Source organism: Pan troglodytes, chromosome 10, assembly GCF_028858775.2.
Source record: "Pan troglodytes isolate AG18354 chromosome 10, NHGRI_mPanTro3-v2.0_pri, whole genome shotgun sequence".
In the NCBI taxonomy this organism is placed as follows: Eukaryota; Metazoa; Chordata; class Mammalia; order Primates; family Hominidae; genus Pan; species Pan troglodytes.
The window spans coordinates 96,761,828-96,783,886 of NC_072408.2; the positions used below are offsets into that span (position 1 = coordinate 96,761,828).

At 37.0% G+C, this 22,059-nt stretch overlaps 3 long non-coding RNA genes across 4 annotated transcripts in view; 2 read left to right on the forward strand and 1 right to left on the reverse strand.

The window, feature by feature from the left end:
• LOC100613094 (uncharacterized) overlaps positions 1-22,059 on the forward strand; it is a 404,311-nt gene that overhangs the window by 227,654 nt on the left and 154,598 nt on the right. Inside the window, exon 1 of one of the 2 annotated variants that reach the window (XR_010148104.1) lies at positions 13,597-13,734. The exons of the other annotated variant lie outside the window; for it this stretch is intronic. This is a non-coding gene — a long non-coding RNA (uncharacterized LOC100613094). Of the gene's footprint in view, positions 1-13,596; positions 13,735-22,059 lie in introns of those variants that run through there. 2 annotated transcript variants of the gene reach the window in all.
• LOC107967595 (uncharacterized) lies at positions 1,384-3,446 on the forward strand. The gene is made up of 3 exons (XR_001708159.3): positions 1,384-1,471; positions 1,882-1,969; positions 3,195-3,446. It is a non-coding gene; the product is annotated as an uncharacterized LOC107967595 (long non-coding RNA).
• LOC107967596 (uncharacterized) lies at positions 3,329-13,733 on the reverse strand. The gene is made up of 3 exons (XR_001708160.3): positions 13,478-13,733; positions 6,067-6,253; positions 3,329-3,568 (listed from the first exon to the last, which is right to left on the reverse strand). It is a non-coding gene; the product is annotated as an uncharacterized LOC107967596 (long non-coding RNA).

A 22,059-nucleotide genomic window follows, 5' to 3' on the forward strand; every position in this document is an offset into this window, starting at 1 on the left:
ATGTGATTCTAAACTGCACATTCTTAAACAGGTTTTCCATCTCAATTTTCAATGGACTTTATTGACTTAGTCCATTGCATGAAGGCTCAAGGTGATTTTGCTTTGAAACACTCAAAGAGAGCCTTATTGAAATACGTTATTGATGTTGAAAATGACGCTGGATAAGAATAGCTGTCCTAAATGGATCTTTGACCCCTTAATGTAATCAAGATTATCAGGGATTTTTTTCCCCCTCTTGAGGCAACGGTTTTGTCATGGAAAAAAATGAGTGAGAACAATTAGAATGTTTTCTAGATTAGATACTAGGTGTCGGAATACAGAAGATGTCTGTTCTGGCAGACTGATTATTTTTCCAATACCAAGTACAGTACAGTTTCTGGTTTACAATCCCTGCCTTCCCTGGTGCCAGGTTGCTTTGCCTGAAAACTCCCATCCCAGGAACTTGAAGCACCATTCAATACAGCTACAGTATACAGGGCAAAGCTCCATTTCAAAGGTCAATGTATAATGAGATAGGAAGAATCAGCTTCTAGAAGGGTATGAAGTCCATATTTGAATGGTTCTCAAACTTATATTCTGAAGGGAAACTTATTACTTTTGTTTCTTTTCCCAAATTTGGTCTTCCCAGATGTTAAGGATCCTGGTGTCAAATTGGAACCCAGCCTACTTGACGTTGAAGTCTCCAGAATATAGTTTGGCTTCAGGGAATGTAGCTGCCTTGTGCGGTATCTGGAAGAGGCTTCTTTGATTGTGACTTTTACTATGTGGCCAGTTCTGATGGTCTGGTGTATTTTCAGAAGAATGTTGAACGTAAGGTTAATCAGGGAGATTTTAATTTATTGGGCACTCTAGACGTGAAACTTTTTAAAAGCGGATGAAAATATTTAAAAACTGGAAAAGATTATAGGCTACAAAATAAGAGAAATACACTGCAAAATGAAAGTTTCAAAAACAAAATTATAAAAATCCTTTTGCAGTTTAAAGAAAAATGTTATATTTAGGATGAGATTGGGTATGTATGTATGTATTAACATGTTTGGTATGATGTGGGCAGAGCAGGAAGGGCTCAGCTATGAACCTCTTACTGTGGCCCTGCAGCTGGGCATATTGAGATACAGCAATAGATACTTCTGGGTTTAAATAAACACTTTTTCTTTTCTGGATAAAAGTTTATTGTTTCTGGTTTGCCTCTTAACAAGAGATACTAGTAATACCAGCTTCGATCTAAAAACTTCAATTTCCTATGACAGCAACTGAACAATGTCTTGAAATTCCATCATTGTTAGACTGGGTGGGAAAATTCTAGCTGAACCTGCTTCTTTTATTAAGAGGATTGGGCTTTGTGACCTCAGAAAAGAATTTTGGCAAAACAGATATGCTGATTCTAGTCCTGGTAGCAATTGCTGGGCTCTCAGCAACTCTTCATGTGGGCTCTTCCCTTCCCCCTTTCAAAACTTGCAATTAACCCTGGGTAAGAGCCTTTTTTATTGAAATTCAGTTGAGGGACCCATAATTTAACTGTACATCAGGAAACAAGAGAGACAGAAACTAGGAGTTTTGCCAGACACCTGGGAACAGCTTTATATTATCACGGAATCCTCAAGTTGGAAGGGGCTTTCAAAATCCTCCTGCTCAACCCCCACACTCTACAGATGAAGGAAGGCAGGAAGGCCAAGATGAGAAGTTACTTACTCCAGGTCTTAGAGGTGATTTGTGATTTGTGGCAGAGAAAGGATTAGCAAACAGGCTCCTGACCTTCTCTCTCACTCCATGCTGACTGAGAGTGGAAGAAAAAATAAAGTCCACTTTGGTGTGGAAATGCTTTCTACTAAGATTGGAGGAGAATGAATCATTGGAATTTTTTTTTTTTTTTTTAAACAGCGATTCAGAGCAAACTGCGTAGAGTATGCAAGATACAGGGAAACACTGAATCCTGGGGCTGACAGTTTACATCCTGGCTGTTTACCAAGTGTGTATAGACATGGAGTCTTTTGATTCTGCTTGTTGAATAATTATATTTGATCTTAAAATCTCCCCAGCTATACTGTGATAGGTTTTGTGCCTTGCAGTTTATGAAGTCTCCAGTTATTAGTGTGGGCGAAGTCTTGTTGTATATAGAGAACAGCTGGTAAATTTTTTGCTCTGAGAATCTCCAAGGTGAAATCCACTCATATATACTCATTGCTAATAGGAATAATGATAGATTCTGTGCTTTTCTCATTAAGTGTTGAGTTGATTTGGATGCAGCAGTTCTGCAATTTCCTAAAATACATCTTTGTGTTTCAGTAATGGAAAGCTCAGAAATTCTCTACAGAGATATTCTCTCACTTTTAAGCCCCACCTGCTATTTAGGCAAGGCAAATATTCCACTGGTGGAAGATGTAACTCAGGGCTAATAATCTGCTTTTCAGAAATGTTATTTCCAAGATATTGACAGAATGACTTCAAACTCCTGAGCAAAGCATAGGGAGACGGATTTCCTAAGAGGCAGTGTTTTCTTTAAAAAGCTCTGCAACAAGCCCAGGTTATCTTTTACAGTCTGGAAGATAGCAGTTTAACCAAGATAAAAAGCTGTAAATGGTTATTAATCTACAACAGCCATTACTTTTGCACTGGGACATGATTTTTCCACTGAGTCCAAGCCTGTTCCAGGTTGGATTTCTGATTTCTTTCCATTGAATGAAAGGACAGGGCTGTTTTTACCAATATAATGACACTTCCTTTTCAACAAACAACAGAGCAAAGGCCCTTGTTTTTGTACTCTTGTCTCTACATAACTTTGCTTTTGTGGTGCAATGAATGGCACAGTTGTCCTCTTCTTTATGTTTTAAAAAATCATACTTTTGCTAAGTTGCTAGGAACTATATACATTTTAGTTTACTTCATAAACAACTGAAATAATAAAATTCCTATTTTTCTGTTCTTGAGGGACTAAGGGCCCTTTTAAAAAGCACTTACTGTCTCTCTCTCTGTGATTTTAATTTTAATTTCCTCATTCAAAAATGACAATAACAATATTACTTCAAAGGGTTATTGGGAGGGGTAAATGAAATAATATGTGTCTGAGAAAGTATATGTTAGTTGTCCCTTTTGTACAAATGAATGAAATGATTTACTCAATTGAAATCCATGTTGGCCAAACTTCAGCTCTGGATTATACACTGATGAATAACTTTTTTTTTTTCTTTTTATAGGTCCATCTTGAAAATCTTACTGTGATTCATGAATATAAATATTCAGTATCTTTCACTGTATCTATGCCCACTATTGAGCAGGTCTATATTTTCAGTCCTGTTTATATGCTATTTACAATGATCGTCAAACACACTTAAGCAATTCCTTTTTATTCCTCATGCAATGAGAAGTAAGCAAACATTCCATGAGGTTCATTTTATGAAGCAATAAAAGAAAGTTAGTCATCAAATAAAATAAAATGGTAAAATCAAGAGACTTACTTATTCAAACTGTTTACAATCTTCCAAATAAAAATAAAAATGATTTTATAGAAAACAGATATTGAAGTAATACAACCTTTAAGCTTCCACTTGCATCCCAGATTGGACCCCACCTAGAAGAAATTTGGAATAGAGTGAATTGAATTTACTGGTTGACTCATAATCTGGGCAAGAGACTTTTAGCCTTTCCCTTCCTGTAGTTTGCTGATTTCCCTAGAACACTTACTGCCCTTCAGAACAAGCAGGCTTCTATGGTAACCAGTGAAGTAAATGGACCCCGTTGCCAGGAAAGGTACATGAAACAAAACCAAAACAAGGCAGACAGGAAGACAGGGGCTTCCCCAGTGGTTGAATTAAGAGTTGTCAGGGGAAACATAAAAATACAATTATGAAACAGCTCAGTGCGATGTGTTAATATTGATTGTGATAATGATAGCAGTAGCATATGGATTAATATGTGGTAAAAGCTGTGGCCTTTTTCTTTCCTTTTAGAACTTTGCCTTTGATTACATATGCACAGATTTCTATGGCACTGTTCAATAACTAACATCTATTGAGAACCAACTATTTGCCAAAATTTTACATTTAGTTTTAAAAACCATTATAGCCACCTTAAAAGTACATTGTGATACTAATTTTACAGATTCTTCCCAACTCAGTTTATCAGCCATACCTGATAAGCCACTTAGGTCTCTCAGTCAAATGGTCCAGTGGAATCCTGTGGAGCTCTTAGAACGTTTGTAATTACGCAATTAATGATCATAATACTTAAAGTTTAATGTTCATGTTCTCTGCCAGTTTTTAGAGTGAGACAAGCACAATGCCTTGTTCACTGGCCCATCTCTAGAGCCTGGCATGGTAGCTGGCACACAGTGAAAGCTCAATAGACACCTTTGGCTGAGATATAAAAAGACCAAGGCTTTCTGACTTTTGCTCAATTGTACACAAGTATTGAAACCTCAGCCAGGGGCTTTTCACTCTGCCTGAGATGTTGTTTTGTCTTAAGAATTCAGAGTACATAGACATTCTATCCTCTTGGGTATTAATCACATTTCAGTAATCTAAAAAAGAGAAATAGTATTTTCCCTCTACTTTAAAGATGCAAAAAAAAAGTTTAGTGTCTTGCCTGAAGTCACACATGCTCTGTAATAATAAATAGGTTGATGATGATAACAATGGTAATGACTTACAAAAACATGGCAGGACTGGACTCCTAGCTTCCAGCTGCACGCTCTTTAGACAAAGATTTCCCAAACTTTTCCTTACCATATTTGACTGATTTAAAAAATATATATGTAAAATTCTACCATAATTGTTTTTACATTTGTCATTTTTTTTTTCTTTTTTTGCCCTCTCTTTGAGGGCAACAACTTTATCTTTTCTCTATTTTCCCATGTTGGATTCTTTCACTTACATGCCAATTCAGTAAATGTGTGCTAAATGAATCCTGTTGCCAACATCCTTATGACATGTGCTGGTTAGTGTATTTCTTCTTTTACTTGTGTCAGAATAGTGTAGGTTATCCTGTGATAACAACTCTAAAATTTCAGGTTATTTCTCATTCACGGTGTCAGGGAGAGCTTTGCTTATCACTGTCACATATGGAGTAAGGCTGAAGGAGACTCTGTCATTTTATGACACTGCCATCTAATGACATCAGGCTTCAGGGTTCACCCCAGCAGGGGATGAGAAAGAGCTGGCAAGTCAAACACAAGCCATAGAAGCCTTAGTCCAGAGTGTCATTCACATGCCTTTGGGCAAAATGAGTCACATGGCAGCATCTAACTTCAAGGGAACATGGAAATGTAATCTCCTGTCTGACCAAAAGTAAATAATTAGAAATTGGTGGACATTAACAATGCCTATCATACAACCATCATCTATGAAGTCAGGCTTTGTGAAAGAAAGAAGGTAGGTGCAGATAGGAAGCCAAAGGGGGAAAAAAAAAGAGAGAAGATCTGGGAGGGGGAAAGATGGATAGGGAAAGGAGAGAGGAATAGCTCAACTGCTATTCTGACAAGATTAGCTCCATTTCCAAAGGAGAACTAAGCCCTTAAATAAACCAGTCTTGTCTTACCTGTGCCTCCGGATCATGCACATGACTCATTAGTGAGTTGATTATATTTTACCATTGTTGTTCATATTTTGTCAATGTTCTTATACCATTGTGGGTCATGGTTCATTGGGACAGACAATTTTTAAGGTTTCCTGGATTGTCTTTCATGCATGAGGTATAGAACTATAAAGATTGCTGCCTTCAACTTGAGGTAGGTGTGATAAAGAAATAAAACTAAGAAGTAGAGGTGTGTTTGCCATTGGAATGCATCATTACTGTCTTCCTCATCTTTCTTTCACTACGTAAAAGTTTCTAACTATACTCCTTCCTTGCTGGGGTTGAATACCACAAAGGAAAGAGTTGTGAATATCTTATTTATCATTGTATTCTCAGAGTCTACAAGTACCAGGCAAATAGGTAGTGCTCAGTAGATAACTGCTCATTGGTGGCTTGAAAGGGGCAGCTTAGCAGGCCCAGTTATAGCATTTGTAATTAAAGGTTTATTTCCCAAAGTGGGCCCTTTGGGGAAGGGAATTGCAGAACTACTGAAGTTACCTTTCATCTGATGAGTTGTGCTGTAGGCAAGTTAAACAGGGAGGCTGTTTTTAATCTTTGGGTTGGGCCTTGGCAAGATTTGCTCAGTCGTTTTCTTTTCAGTTGGTAGTTTGGAAGTCCCAGCAGTATAGCTTATGGCTGACAGTCAATTAGTTGTGAATTTATTTTTAATCTTCAGCAAATGTCCCTTGTGAACAAACAAAGGGTACATGATAATTACCATCAACTACTATCTCTTCAACTCCCCTGTGTGCTTGGCAAAAGTACTGTGCAAAACAGACAAAATATAGTTCTAGTGTAAGGGATCTGACAGAGCAAATAAGGATCATTAACTTTGCCATAGTTTTTAAAAATAATTATTTTATGTGGGAGAGTGATTTTCTTATTATCTGATAAAGTGCTTCACGGAGGGCTAGAGATCGAAAGAAGATTATAAAAGAAAGAGGAACAAAGATAGAGCATGTAAATACCCAAAGGGATCCTTTGATTACTGTACAAGTTTAATAATTAGAAAATAACATGATTACCAGTTGATGATGATAGTTTATGGAGGAGTTGATAAGAGGAACATTTTTGGTAACATTCTGGTACTTTTATATGCTCATTTAACTGTCCAACTGCTATAGAATAAATGTTAGAATATATTTGATAGCCAAAGTATAATTCTGAGGCTGTTTCATTCATTAAAAAATAAAGAAAAGGAATAACATTATGTTTGTTATGTACAGAAACCCTTTCCTCATCCTTCAATCAGGGACAAACATCTGCTCAATTGTAAATAAACCTTTAAAAATATATCTTTATCTGATTGAAAATAAAATTTTGGTGATAACTTCTATTTGTGAATAGAAGCTTTTTCCAATTAAAGTGTTTAAAGATACTCATATACTTCAGAACAAATGGGTATTTGGTTTTTAATTTCTAGTTTTTGAATCCAGGATTATTTTTGCATCTTTAGGGGCACCAGTTTGATTGTTTTGGGTGTAGGTAACAAATAATTTACCACCTGATGAGAACGATGAATTCTGGATATTTTTATGATATTGTGTCTGCCTTTAAAGCCTAAAAAATATTTCTTGAACAAAAATATCTTGGAAATATTAATCACTAGTAAAAAGCAAGTTGCTTTTAAAAAAATACCACACTAACAAGGGACTAAATCATTACCATTTCTTTCCTTTCCCCTTCATCCCACTGAAAATAAGTCTATTTTTGCCAAATATATCCTATGAAAGATAGATAATCCTGAGGTTGGCTCTGTGGACAATTTGAAATTCCAGAAAAGCCATGAACTTAAAAGAGGACAGGGTTACTATGAAGCCCTACGAGAAGAAGGAGGAAATAAATAAACTGTTTCTCCCCACTCAAGGGCATAATAAAGAAATATTTAATCTTATTATAATCTTGCATTTCTATATTTTAAATAAGAAACTTTGAGGTACACTTTTTAATGTGCAGCTGTGATGAGATTTGATACAGAACACAATGTTCTGTTATTCCAGAAATGTGACTAAAAAGAGAGAAAAAAAGTTCTGTTTAGAACAAAATGAAGAACACAGCCCAAAGCCACACACAGGCAAATGTGTGTGAATGTGAACACATTTTAACATTTTTCTTAAAATTAGACTTTGATGGCAGTTGCTCTGCTTAAGGGGACAGTGTCCTTGCTCTGGGATGTGGCTGTGAGGTCACCTTATCCAATTCGTAAATGTGGGAATCTTTTACCAGTCTCCAGTTTTCTTCACCCTTAGGGAGACAGCCTAACACTCAAAGGAAGGGGTCTGGGGCAGTGGAAAGACCAAGGGTTCTGGAATCTGTCAGCCTTGATGAACTCACTCTTTACTATTTCGTTACGTGACCTTGGGTCAGTCTCATAGGCCCTCTGAGACCTAATTTCCTTATCTGTAATGTAGAAATAGTAGTATCTTCCTTGTAGGAGTTTTCATAAGGATTAAATGAGACAATAAGTAAACTATTTCTAGTATTATAGAATAACTGAACATCATATCTTGGTGCAATTTGTATGTGATCAGTTGTGAGCTCTATTTGCTCTTTTATTAATTTATTTAATTATTTACTCACTTGAAAAATATGAATTGAGCCCCTGCTATGTGCTAGATTCTGAGTCTACAAGTCTGTGTTAGATAGACATGGTCCCTATCCTTACAGAAGTACAAAATCATGGAGGCAAATGACAGACATGCAAACATTAATTACAATACAGTGAGATGCATTAGTTTCCAAATAACTTGTAAGCATTATGGTACTAAATCCTGAGAAAAATTTATTTTTAAATTTAAGTAATGTATTCGAGGTAATAGTATAATTTTACTTTCATTTATTTATTGTCCACAATGCCTTTTTTCCCTGCAAAGAAGTGGAAGTGGAAACACTGTGGAAGAATCTATCTCCCTAGAAACAATAGATGTTGGCCTAGCATGTAGTTAGTGCTAAGTGAATAGCAATTAAGATGATGATGATAATGGTGATGATGATGATGATGATGAGAAAAGTGCCTTGGAACAATGCTACTGGCAATGCAACCCTGGCAGTGTTTTATTGAGATGTTTTGCCATAAAAATCACATACAGAATAAGCCAAATATTCTATGTATTTTTCTGGTCTACCAACTCAAATACGGAAAACAGAATTTTATTTCCCCTCTAGAATCTGAATTGTAAATGAAACTATGGAAATAGAATCAGTATTAAGAAAATATGCCTGTTGAAAGAGATTCTCCTTATAGAAATGCTTTATATATACGGACACATGTTTTAGAGACCTTTGGAAAATGTTTCTGGGCTCTCAGCATCTCCCTGGCTGATAGGAGCAGACCAGGGACTCTGCTGAGCTTTCTGCCTGTGTCTCTATCTCAGGGCATTTGTTGCATTACCTTCCCCCAGTTCTTGGCACACAGGCAGCAGGGACACCATGAGGCTTCCTGAGAGTACCCATCTGGCCTGGCACAAACACCACCCACTGCCCTTAAGTTCTTCTCACTCAGATGTCATGGAAACCTTGCTGATGCCAGTTCCATTGTTGAAGCAGTCTCCTCAGCCACAGAGACTAAATTGCCATAGTTTTCCCAAGGAAGCTTAAGGTCATGGAAACTCTAGGGTAAAAGGTGCAGAAACATAATCCACATCCTTTAAGAGGATACAGGTGGGAATGGCCCATTATATACATTCTGGAGTTATTTGCTAAATTATCTTTCCAGGACAGATTGCCCCCAAAAAGATGAGGTGAGTCTATCAGGCACAGCTATTAATGTATAAAACCAATTTTTTTTTCTCGTGAAGTTCAGAGACCAACTGTAGAAACATTACTTTGTATGGTTCTTTTTCTTTTAAACTGATAATATCAGAAACCAACTATAGAAACATTACTTTGTATGGTTCTGTTTCTTTTAAACTGATAATATCACACAATTTGGCAGCGATTTCTGTGTTTTTCGCAAGGGTGAATAATATTGTGATAAATAATTTTATACTATGTGATATTTTCAGGTATTTGTAGGACCTGGAACTTGGAACATGTATACCTAGATAATATATATCAAGGTGTACCTCATTTTAAAAATAAAACCTTTCATTGTGAAAAATTTTAAACTTATATAAAAGTTGGTAGAACTGTATAATTGACTGCCATTACTTATCACCTGGGGTCAACAATTATCCACGCATAGACAATAAATTTTCATCTAATTCCCTATCTACTTCACCTACCATATTATTTTGAAGCAAGTCCTGGACATGATATGATTTTATTCATAAAATGAAGTATTAAGTACGTATCTTTAAAAGATAAAGGCTTTTTGTTGTTATTATAATCACAATACCATCATCAAAGCCAGAAATTAAAATAATTCCTTAATATCATAAAATATTCATATCCAGTAAGTGTTCAAGTTTTCGATTATATTATCAATGCCATAATTTATTTTATGATTCTTTTTCTAAAAATTAAAATGGAAGACAAAGCCACACAGTGTGATTGGTTGATATTGGTGATTGGTCTTTTAAATGTTTACTAAATTGTAGATTCTCTCTCCATCCTTTTTACCGCTTCTGGTTTCTTTGTAGAACAAACTGGGTTATTTGTCTTGCAATGTTTCCCACAGTCTTGATTGTGCTGATTGTATGTCTGCAGGGTATATTAACAAGTTTCTACATCTTTCGTATAACAAGCATCTACATCTTTCTTGCAAGTTGGTAGTTGCATATATGAGCTTGATTAAATTCAGGTTAGATACTTTTTTTTGATGTGACTACTTCATAGTGATGCTATGAACTTCCTTCCTTCCTTCCTCTCCTCTCCTCTCCTCTCCTCTCCTCCTTCCCTTTTCCTTTCCCTTTCTTTCCCTTTCCATTTCTTTCTACTTTCCAAAACAAGGTCTCTCTCTGTTGCCTAGACTGGAATGCAATGGTGCAATCATAGCTCACTGTAGCCTTGAACTCCTGAACTCAAGGGATCCTCTTGCCCCTGTCTCCTGAGTAACTGGGATTACAGGTACTCACCACCACACTAAGCTAATTTTTAATTTTTTAATATAGACACGATCTTGCTACGTTGTCCAGGCTGGTCTTGAACTCCTGGCCTCAAGTGATCCCCTGCCACTGCCTCCCAAAGTGCTGGGATTACTGGCATGAACCACTGCACCTGGCCTGATTCTGTGCTTTTCTATCATGAGGCATGAGATGTTTAGTTGACTCTGTTTTGGTGATCTCAGCAGCTACTGATGTTCAATTAATGAACCGTTAATTCACTACAATTTGCAAAATTGTGATATTCCAATTCTATGATTTCTTCTTCACTTATTACCTGAAACATTTTTATAAGTGAAATTTTCCTTATTGATTATATAGTAATTCAATTCACATATGGAATCCTGGATAAAGGCTTGATTTTTTTTAATTTTTTGCCTTTTTTAAACAAGTGGTCACCAAGTATATGTTTTTGTAAGTATAATTATGCCCCATGAATTCAAACATATTTTTTGTTAAACTTTTTGCCTTTTGTAAAATTATTAACGCTCAAATTGTCCCAGTTTTTGTGAAATGGAACAGGAGTTTCTTCAAGTTGACCCTTGCATCCTGCTGATATGAACCTTGTAGTATATGATAGTTTCCTTGCTATCCGGTTTGACAAGATACTGCAGACTCATCTTGTATATTTTCTATCCCAGTCCTTTTAGTTTTTTGAGAATGGTATTAGAAATTATAATCCAGACGTAGGAATGCTAATGGATCTATGTATATCATGTATGTATGTATGTGTATGCATTTATGTATATATACATATACACATAATATACATATTTTAAGAAATATATCTTTTAAAAAGATAAGCTATATTATGATTCCTACTGACACTTCCAGTTCAAATTTAGGCACACAAGTTTTTTAAATTTAACTTCTTCTATCTTTCACTTATGTCTTCTTTTTTGTTCGTTCCTGAGAATCCTGGTTCTCAAGGTTGTCAGAAACAATTAAATTAAAATATTGCACATACTACACAATTTTCTCTGCTCTCCCTTTTTCACTGAAGAATATGTCTTTCTCTAGGTGGTTCATTTTATTTGTTTCTTCTATTTTTAAAGTACATATCTTTGGTATTAATAAAGGCTTGCTCTTTTGTTTTAATTTTTATGCTAACATTAAAAAAATTACCCATTCCTGTTCTGCCCCTGCCTTTGTTGTCTATTGAGTCCATTCTATGAGATATATTGATATTAGCTAGTATTCTGCATCAATTTAATCAGCATTAAAATAATTGGATTTATTTTAGTAACTATAAGATAATCATCAGGATTATTCTACTTTTCTGATAGCATCCCCATTCTGCCAGTTTTATAGTTGTAATATAGGTATATTGTCACAGCAAATATAATTATATACTATATATATATATTTCTTACAAACTTCATTTTGTCATAAGATTGTGAATATATATGGTGTTTTGTCTTCTCCTGTTTGGATTTTGGAATTCAGAGGATACCTTGTCATTTGATTTTGTTGTATATGTTTTGGGATCTTAATTGCTTTTTATTTTGAAGAAAGATTTATTTAGGGGGCTTCAAAAACTATACCATTACCACCACCTTCTCAGAATTCTCAAAATTGCATGAGTGTTGAGTGGTTTTCTCTTAACTCTTTATTTTATATAAGCTGCATTATTTTTAGTGCATGCTTTTGCAGGATGTGTTGTTCTGGGGAATGTATATGTGGTATTTTATCAGAAATACCTATTGTGGCAGCATCTTATAAACCGACTTAAACGGAGCATTTTGAAAGAGACATCATTATAAAGCATGTTAAGCACTTATGATTGAATAAGTATTGTTTCTGTGTTGTTTCAATTTGCATCCCCAGAGAATGATATACTCCTTGGGTACATAAACATAAATATGTAATTAGAAATAAGGAGAAAGAGGAGGAAGAAGAGAAGGGGAAGGAGAAAGAGAAAATATAATATTTTCTCTTATAATATAAAGAACAAACTTTAAACTTTGTTCTGATAATTTATCGTAGAGCAATAATGTACTGGGTTTAGTATCATTAGTAATAATAATGAGATTTCTTGCTTTAAGCAAATCCCTTATTTTAGAAGAAAAGTAAAATGTTAACTCTTAGGAATTATTATGCAATAACAAAGAGCAGTAAAATTTTATAGTGGTTGGACCAACTCCAGTGGCTTTCTGGTTTGTGAAAAGTTCAGTAAAAATTGAATAAATGGCTCACATAATGGGAAGTTTAAGTAATAAAATGGGGGGTAGGGTGGGGAGATGAGGCTTTCCCCCTTCCCTGCCGTGTACATAGTAGAGTTGCTGGTGATTTTTGCCTTAGGTTATAGTACTGTGCTCATTATAGGCATAGACAGATTATCATAATTATAAAAGTGCACGTTTGGTGTAAAAAATAAAAAAAATACATGATGGTAGAGCCTCCGGGCTTAAAAAAAAAACTTGGGAGATCTTATTATACGTATTGTTTTCCAACTAGTCTCATCTTTGCTCCCTTGGTGCTTAGAAAGAAAACTCCAAATAGAATAATGATAACTACCATATGCTGGTTCTTACCATAAAGCTAAGAGCTAAGCAGTCTACATATAGGTGTCTCATTTCGTCTTCCCAACAGCACGATGAAAGACATATGTGAGGAAAGTAATGTACAGAGATGTTAGATGACTTGTTTAAGGTCACAGAGATGGTGAATTGTGGAGCCTGGGTTTGAATCTAGGTTAGTCTGACTCCTGAACTGCATTCTATGCCAGTGTATGAAAGTGTCTTCAGAAAACCTCATAGTTTAATGTGAGAAAGTGAAGCTTTAAAAGAGATTCTAGTCCTGTCCAAGCTAAGTTTAATTTAGGGAGGCAGGGAGTGTGTACACTGTGCAGAAAATACAGTTCTTACCTGAGGGTATCACAGTCCCCATTCAGTTGACATTCAGCAGAAGATCAACTCAGTTGTTTGGCTATCTCAGTTCAGCAAGCTCTTCTAAGCCAGACGTTGGAACATAAAAATGATTGAGACATCTGTCCGCCCTTGTGTCCGGTGGAGGGGCAGGTTACATAAATAGATGTTTGTGAAAATCAAAGTAGAAGCTCAGTCCTAGAGAACTCTGAGGATAGCCTGTGAGCTGCAAGTCTGAGGAAGCCGAAAGGAGAATGGTGAGTAATGGGAGTTTCCCTAGGGGTGACCAGCTTGTCTGGTTTGCCTGGGACTTCCCCAGTTTTAGTACTAAAAGTCCCACATCCTAGGTGATCCCTTAGTCCCTGGCAAACTGAAATGGTTGACCACATAGGTTTCTGCTGGTTTGGAGAATTGCTAATTTCCATTAGGGAACTGGGGGATTCCTAGTCAGTCCTTGTTGAGAAATTACTATTCATGATCATCACCCTAAAAATGATAACCTAATCTTCTATGAGAAATATTTTAGTTAAGCCAGCTTGATTTGCTACTGTTTTCAATTGGGAGTTCAATAAATTTGCTTTGTTTTCTTGTATGGTAGGAATCCATGTTGTCATCAGGGATCTTGCAAACTCAAGTGTGAAGACAGAGGCAATCCTGCATGGGTCCCATCAAGATAATGGGCACACAAACTGCTTGTGAGGGAGCAGACTGTTTAATGAATAAGGAATTAGGTTACAGAGGCACCATGTTCAAAAGTCAGCTGGCAGAGTTTCAACAACATCGTCATCACTAGAACAGTCCTGGGTGTGCAATCCTATAATGCCTGGGCAGGGTGACCAGGTTTAATGTACCCTTTTACAGCCCATGGGTATGGGGCTTATCATATGCTTCAGCAAGAGCACCCTTTTATCATTTTGAAACTTATAGTGTCACCTTAACGTTTTATGACAAGCCTTGTCCATGACATCACCACTATAAAAATGTCAATAACTTAGAGAGTTGCTTTTTCAAATATTTTGTCACATAATTAAAATTTTATTCTTCTTTTCACTTTTCCTTTTTTCCTCCCTGGAGAGCCCTTCTTTATTTTTCTTTTTTTCTTTCTTTTTTCTTCTTTTCTTTTTTCTACCTCTCTGTCTTCCTTTCTCTTTGTCTTTCCCTTTCTCCCTCCACCTATCCTCTCCACTTTCTTTTATCCTTTCTTCCTTTTCGAAGGAAGAGGGGATTTTGATTCTTTTCAGATGCAACTCTCCTTCCCTGTCACATGCATCTTCTCAAAAACTTAAGCTAGGAGGGTGACTTGCTGAGACCTTAACTAGAGTTTTGTTTTCATTTCCGTACCAAGAAGTCTCCCTGAGTATCTTGCATCAAAGGAGGTAGATGAAAAGGGAGTTATTGGCCAGAAAGAAATGGCATGCATGCCTTCTTGCTCTTCTAAAGAATGTACAGGTCTTTGATGTTCTATGGCCTGGGTACATCCTGAGGGGCCCTTAAGTTCTAATATTGGTGATGAGAAATAGCATGATCTCTTTTGTGTTGGAATGAAAGAGAGGAGCTGGATTCTGAGGAGAATTGAAAGTTTTTGTCAATTTTGTTTTTTTGTTGTTATTGAAAAGAGGGGGAGGGGTTGGGGAGAGAAGGGAGAGACGGGCAGAGCTCGGGTAGTGGGACACTTCTAATACTTGAGTCCTATCCCTAAGTTAATTCTGATATTGTCAGTAGTTCCAGAGGTTCTAGGATCACTGACTCCAGAAAAGGGCTGCATCGAAGGTCCTCTTATGAATGCCTAGAGCAACTTGATTAGAAAATCCATCTTTATACCCCTTCTTGGAGACCTATTAGTAGTTCTGGCTGTCCCAACAGAAGAGCAGAATCCTACTCTGATCTGTGTTTCTGGAAGCCCCCTGTGAACCATCATACCCTGGATGACAAACTCCAGTAGCACTGGGGAGAGAGCACTTAATGACAAGTAGACCCCCGAAGGGCTATAGAAGGTGCTTATTTATCTTAAATATGGGTGGGGTGGGGGGGAAATGGGGCACTTTTGTACACCTTGAGAGATCTGTGGGCAGAAGAGACAGGCTACCTCTGTTACACACTAAGAACTCACAAGAATGAGACAATAAAACACTCCGTTACACACTAAAAACTCATAAGAATGAGCCTTTACACATATTGTCTGTGTTAGGAGTATATGGAGACTGGCACCTACTAATGGAAAGGAAGAGTGGAAATTCTAGCTCTGTTGTCTTCCAGTAGCCATTTACCTGCCCTGTAAAGGTGGCTCTCAACTCAAGACTCAAGAGTCTCTGTTCTTGAGGTTCTTTTTGTTTGTTTGTTTTTGTTTTTAAATTTGTGATGTGATCTCTTTGAGTTTCTTAGTGTGATTCTTCTGTTTTGTAATTTAGGAAGCTGCTACGCTTCTGGGGATGATAAATATTATTTAAATTAAAAATTACATTCAATTTTAAACTGACTTTTTAGAAAAATTCCATTTAAACCTCCCACCTCATATATAAGGATAGTTCCCACACTTGGGACCTGAACTTCCAATTGAATTCAGATGACTGAATGTATCCTGCAAATAATGCACAGAGCTTATGAGAAAAAGTCCAAACTCTCTCTGCCATGGGCGTGAACCATTGAACCATGATACCTCATTACCTTCACACTCTGGTTACTGTTGGAAAAATTAGACTGCCTAACCAGTTTAACCAGACAGTCCTCCAGGAAGTGACCCTTTCTCCTCCCCTCTTACCTACTTAAAACCATAGATTCTTGATTACTTTTAAAGGAAGAAAATCAGTTCCTTGCCAAAGGATTTTATGACTGTGTTAACTAGTCAATAAACGAAGTGACTATGAAAAAGGACTTTTCCACCCCTCTACTGGAGAACAATGGAATCACCAATCATCATACAATCATGATTTTACACTCACAATTTCAATTCTGCCAACAGCGGAGAATTTCTCCTTTGCCGTAGGAACATGATTAAATTTTACTTAATTTCTCTGTAGGATGCCTGAGAAAAATACCACCTTGAATGAAGGAACATTTAAAATAAGCACTTTGAATAAATAAAATGTCTTTTTATAGGATCAAATATGTCCCATTTTGGAAAATAGCTAGGCACAAAATATTGGGTAGCTCTATCATTGAAATTTTGGTTTAGGAATGAAAAAAAAAGCATACACAGTAGGGAAAAAGAAAAAAAAATTCTTCCCCCCTTGCTGAAAATTTTACTGTGGGCAAAACTCCCATGTTTTTGATGGTAGTAAGACTCCAGTCTTGGGGCTTGGCTTGAAAAGTATGAAAAATAACAACCATAAAATAAAATATATTAGAATTAGAAATAATGGGAACATAGTGACTATGATTTAAGTCTTAAGTCCAAGTCTTGGGGCAAGAATATTTACTTTTCTGAGCTGTGGTATAAGAAATACTAGCTCTCCCTGCTCCCCACCAAAAAAGAAAAAAAAAAGCTTTATATTGATTTCCTTCAACTAATTCCTAGGATGCTGTCTTGAGTATTGTGCATGTACCCAAATTTGTTTCAGGTAGTAAAGTAGAAACTAATGCCATCTCATATATGGGAGAGGAAATGAATAAAACATAGAAATTCCTCCCTTTCTTTCTACCTACAGAGACATTTTCTTCCTGGGGTAATGTAATATCCAACTAAAACAGAGGCACAAACCAAAACCTAGGCCTGGGTCTGAGACACTATGAAAACAGTGCGGTAACATAAGCTTCTCACTGATAGTCCGAATACAAATATTTAAAAATTCAAGTGGATAGTCAGGTTTTGTATCTATAAACACAACATTTGTTAAACATACAAGCATGCTATTAAAAATCACTGTACAAAAATATCGAATACTCATTCATCTTATTTTGAAACACTAATAACATTATTTATTGACATACTGGTTCTGTATTACATAAAGGGTAGGGATTATACTAAGGAAGAAGAGATAATAATGAAAATTTTATAAATGTTTTCTTAAAGGATCTGATCAAAATCAGTTTTTGCAAGGCTATAAATTAAAAAAAATTGGCAGAAGGAGTAGGCAAATTACAGTGTTCAGGAATTTTATTCTTCCGCCCTTGTTTTTCAGCGCTGAGAAGCACAATCACCCTCAACCCTGCAGGGAGATGGAATGCAATTCTTTTCTAGGCTTGAAAACTTCTAAAAATACTTTCAGTGCTATAATTTCTGTTTATAGATATATACCAAGAATAAAAATTAAATAAATTTAATGGCATCTCATCATATTGCAATGTATACAAACTATGTTGCAAAATATTCAAAGGTGGTTTATGATGGGGAAAAGAAACCTTTATGGTGGCAATATATAGATAAGCAGAAGTAATTCAGAAAAAGCAAGTCAGACCAGACACAGAAAAAATCTTGGATTTGCTGACTATAAAAGTCATTATACTATACACTCTTTGAAGAAACTAAAAAGCCAGCAGTGGCTTTGATGAAGGGAATAGGGCATAAAAGTGAGAAAGGTGTAACATGACTTGTCTTCCTTCTTGTCTTTTTTCATTTATTTATTTATTTATTTATTTATTTATTTATTTATTTATTTTGAGACAGAGTCTCGCTCTGTTGCCCAGACTGGAGTGCAGTGGCACAATCTCGGCTCACTGCAACCTCCGCCTCCTGGGTTCAAGCGATTCTCCTCCCTCAACCTCCCGGGTAGCTGGGACTACAAGCATGTGCCATCATGCCTGGCTAATTTTTTATATTTTTAGTAGAGACGGGGTTTCACTGTGTTAGTCAGGATAGCCTCGATCTCCTGACCTCATGATCCACCTGCCTTGGCCTCTCAAAGTGCTGGGATTACAGGCGTGAGCCACCGCACCTGGCCTCCTTCATTTATTTTTCAACAAACATTTCTCAAGCATCTATGATTGTGTTAGGTCTTCTGTGGATGAGGATGGCTGGACAACAGAATATATCCAAAGGCAGAGGAGAAGCATCTGAAAAGATAGGCTCAGTTTAGACTGCCAACAATACTGAATGTCAGACTAAATTATGATAATAACTAATATTCATTCATTTAGTGCTTGGCTTTTCTAAATGATTTTTGTATACTGACTGAATTCTTTCAACTACCTTAGAGGTAAGTGCTATTATTACCTCCTTATTATAGGTAAGGAAACCAAGGCACTGAGACCCTGGGCAAGTTTTTTAATCTCTCAGTGCCTGGCAGAGTTAGAATTTGAATTCCAGGGAATGTGGTTTTACAATGTGTTTTTGACCGTGATGCTACACTGTGAAATTATTTCAACTTTATTCTGTAGGCCATCAGGACCCATTTTGCTGTTGGGCTTAGTTTTTCTTTTTTCTTTTCTTTTCTTTGTCAGTTCCCTCACCTGTAAAGTAAGAGTAATAATAAAATACCTACCTGACAGAGTTGTAGTGAGGATCAGATAAGAGAATACATAGGAAATTGTTGTGAAAGTTGACTTCAAATTGCTTTGAAATGTGCCACATGGCATTATGAGTGTTGTGTTCAAGTAGTAAATATGAAACAAGTGTTCAAATAAGGAAAAGCTTGAGTTGTCACTGTTTACCAATGGGTACAGCCTTGGCGATATTAGCAGATATATGTCAGCCTTGAATGAATGAATGAAAACATATTGGTAAAGGAAGGACACATTTGAGTGAGAGGAAATAATGACAGCCATAATGGTGATTCTACTGTGGATACTTCGATCTGTGAATCACATATTGTTGAGTGCCTATTCTGTAATAGATATCTGACCAGATTCTATATGTGGTCTCTGTCCTCACGTGCTTGCAGTCCGTGACCCTTATGATTTGTACCACATTTCATGGCTCATGAAAGGCTCTAAAAACCTTTATCGCATGTGGTTCTATCATCCCTTGAGAAAGCTGCATGGGAGGTAAAATTATTCTTGTTTTTCAGATCAGGAGTTTGAGGCTCAGAGCTTGAGTGACTTGTCCAATACCACACAGTGGGCAGAAGCATCAGGACTGAAACCCAAATCTCTTGCTCTTCCGAACACCATTCTTTCTGCAACAGCAGGCTGCCTCAATCACCATCATTATCATGATAATAATAGCTGAGCACTTCATGCCAGACATTGTTCTGAGTGCTTGCATGAATTAGCTGATTCAGCCTTTACAACAAACTCCTGCAAGGTATATCCTGTATTGCCTTTGTGAAGTACTAGGCTGTGTGTTGAAGGAGAGTGATGTCCTTTGACACACATTGGCAGACTTTTCTTAGCTTGATATTACCTTCTCTGAGGACATTCAATTCTATAATTAATGAATCTGCACACTGGAGGTAAGAGGTGGGGGCTTGGAACAGGAAAGTCTTTCCAACCTGATGTGATATTAACAGTGGAAAGGAACATTCCTTCTTCCGAAAGGAGAAGAAAGATTAGCACTCTCCATAGTTGAAATCTCCTCCTCAAAAACAGCTCTGTGTTCCTTCTATAGCAGTAGTAGCCTGGCTAGATCATTGGAGAATCAATCTCACAGCTAAGTCTGCCTCTGTTACACCAAGATGTGAAAAAGCTGAGATGGCCCCTTCCTTGACATACTAGCCTGGATCAAGGTAGAACATGAATAGCAGAAAATGGAACAAGTGAGTGACAGCTCTCAGCCAGAAACCTGAAACCTGGCACCCTTTGACCTTATCAGTAAAAGTTCTTTTTAAGAAACAGAAGGATTGTTCAAGGGAACAACGAGAACTGATAATTGATGATAATTAAACAGTCATAGGGAGAATGAAAGTTAAAAAATAAACTCTAGGACATTTATCGAGACCTTTATGGGGGTGAAGGTCACAGCCTATATTTAACAGCAAATTTCCAAAGACATTTAATAGAAAAGAGAAACTCTTGAGATATTTGATCTCCTCTTCATTCTAACTCCTCAACCCTGTAACCCTGGGACCTCAGCCGTGGAATACACATGTGTAAAATCAGGTAACTGAGACTGTCCTGGTGTTGCATGCCTCTTCTGCCAAGGAAGAACTGAGAATTGCATACTCATTTGCTCAGTAAAATGCCATGCTAAAAGTCTAATTTGGAGAACCAATACCTTGTTTTTTCTAATGGTATATTCTCTTCTCAATTCTAGAAGGGTGTGTGTGTGCGTGTGCATATTTGGTGGTGGAGGAGGTAAAGGAGGGTGTGGGTTGGCGTAGGGAAAAGGCTAGTTCTCCATGTTAGGAGTACATTTTTATTTTTTTGATTCTATCATTTAATTCACTTAATTTCTTTAAAAGTACAGTTTTTCTTTTCACTAGCAGTATTCCTGAGAAATCAAAACAACTGATTAATCTTATTTTTTAAATGTTCAATGTATTGACAATAGAGGAGAGACAGATAACCCTGTAGCCAAAGTGATGTTGAACACTCAAAGTCAATTTTAGTTTAAAAAAAAAAGAAAAACTTCACACATTCTGTGTCTTAATATGTTCTGGCTGCTATAACAAAATACCATAGAGCTGATCACTTAAGGCTGGGCGTGGTGGCTCCCACCTGTAATCCCAGCACTTTGGGAGGCCAAGGCAGGTGGATCACGAGGTCAGGAGTTTGAGACCAGCCTGACCAACATGGAGAAACCCCATCTCTACTAAAAACACAAAAATTAGCTAGGCTTGGTGGTGCATGCTTATAGTCCCAGCTACTCGGGAGGCTGAGGCAGGAGAATCTCTTGAACCTGGGAGGCAAAGGTTGTGGTGAGCTGCGATCGAGCCACTGCACTCCAGCCTGGGCAACAGAGCGAGACTCTGTCTCAAAAAAAAAAAAAAAAAAGAATCTATCACTTAAACGACAGGGCACAGATCCCATCTTGGTCCCCACCTCCATGACCTCATCTAAACCTAATTACCTCCCCAGAACTCTACCTCTGAATATTATCACATTAGAGGGCTAGAGGGCAGAGCTTCAACCTGTGAATTGGTTGGCGGGAAGATACAACCATTCACTCTGCAAATGTATTTTATTGTAAGGAAGAAATACTAAATGAATTAATCAAGTAAAATAACATAAATGCAGTTCATTTTTCTCCATAATAAAGAACCATTAATAAACTGTTAAAACACAATAATTTTCCCTGGGCTTCTGTGTGTGCTCAAGATTCACCACCCTTTTCTCTTATGACTTAATTATGACAGTGTAGCACGTGGATGTTGACTTTGACTTCCCAACATCTTTTCTACCCTCCCCCAGTATGTGGCTTTAGTGTACTTTGACCTCAGCTTCCAGGTGAACTTTGATTTGCTGTATCCAATCGTAGAATCCTACTCCCCTTCTAGCAACTGCTTAAGAACCCGGAAGTAAGCCAATTATTTCATAACTTTCCTCTGGAGCCAGTTAATGGCTCAGGGTTGAATATGTGAGACCTTTTGGCCAAATCAGATTGAGGAAGGACTTATGTTCCATGGTTGGGGAAGATGCACGCTTTATTTCCCTTTAGATGTGAGGAAGGGGAACATGTAGCCTGGCTTATCACTGGCAATCATCTTGCAATCACAAAACTGGAGAGAAGAAAAGAATATAGGTCCTCAATCATATTATTGACTTGCTTG